This window comes from Mastomys coucha, unplaced genomic scaffold, assembly GCF_008632895.1.
Source record: "Mastomys coucha isolate ucsf_1 unplaced genomic scaffold, UCSF_Mcou_1 pScaffold11, whole genome shotgun sequence".
NCBI classification, from domain to species: Eukaryota; Metazoa; Chordata; class Mammalia; order Rodentia; family Muridae; genus Mastomys; species Mastomys coucha.
Genome location: NW_022196893.1, coordinates 32,549,879 through 32,550,376, shown reverse-complemented (window position 1 = coordinate 32,550,376; position 498 = coordinate 32,549,879).

The window sequence follows — 498 nt, the reverse complement described above, 5'->3', positions numbered from 1 at the left end:
AGAAATCCGCCTGTCTCTGCCTCCCAAGTGCTGGGATTAAAGGCGTGCGCCACCACCGCCCGGCTTTTCTTCTTTTCTAAGCATCTGCCTGAAGCATTTGTCCTGAAGGATCATAGGTTCCAAATTAGTAGACTGGAAATTAACGAGATTTCCCATCAGTAACCCCGGGAATAAATGATGGGAAAATATATTAATTGTAGACCAGCCAGCGGCCGCTGAAGCACAGCTTGGATCCAGGCCTCTGAGAAAAGGGAGCCGAGGGAAGCAGACAAGATCCCAGATGGAGCCCAACCTGTGGGGCCGTACTTTCTGTGCCTCTGCCGTTGCCCTGGACTTGGGGTTGGGGCGAGCAGGCACTCAGTGTTTCCTGCCTCCAAAGCTCCTTTCCCAGGGCCGGCTTCTGAGAACTATGTAAGACTTCGGGCCAAATGTCTGGAGTCTCCAAAATAACGAGTGGAGGTGGGGGCCTGTTTTCTGCGCAGTTCTGGGAAACTGTTG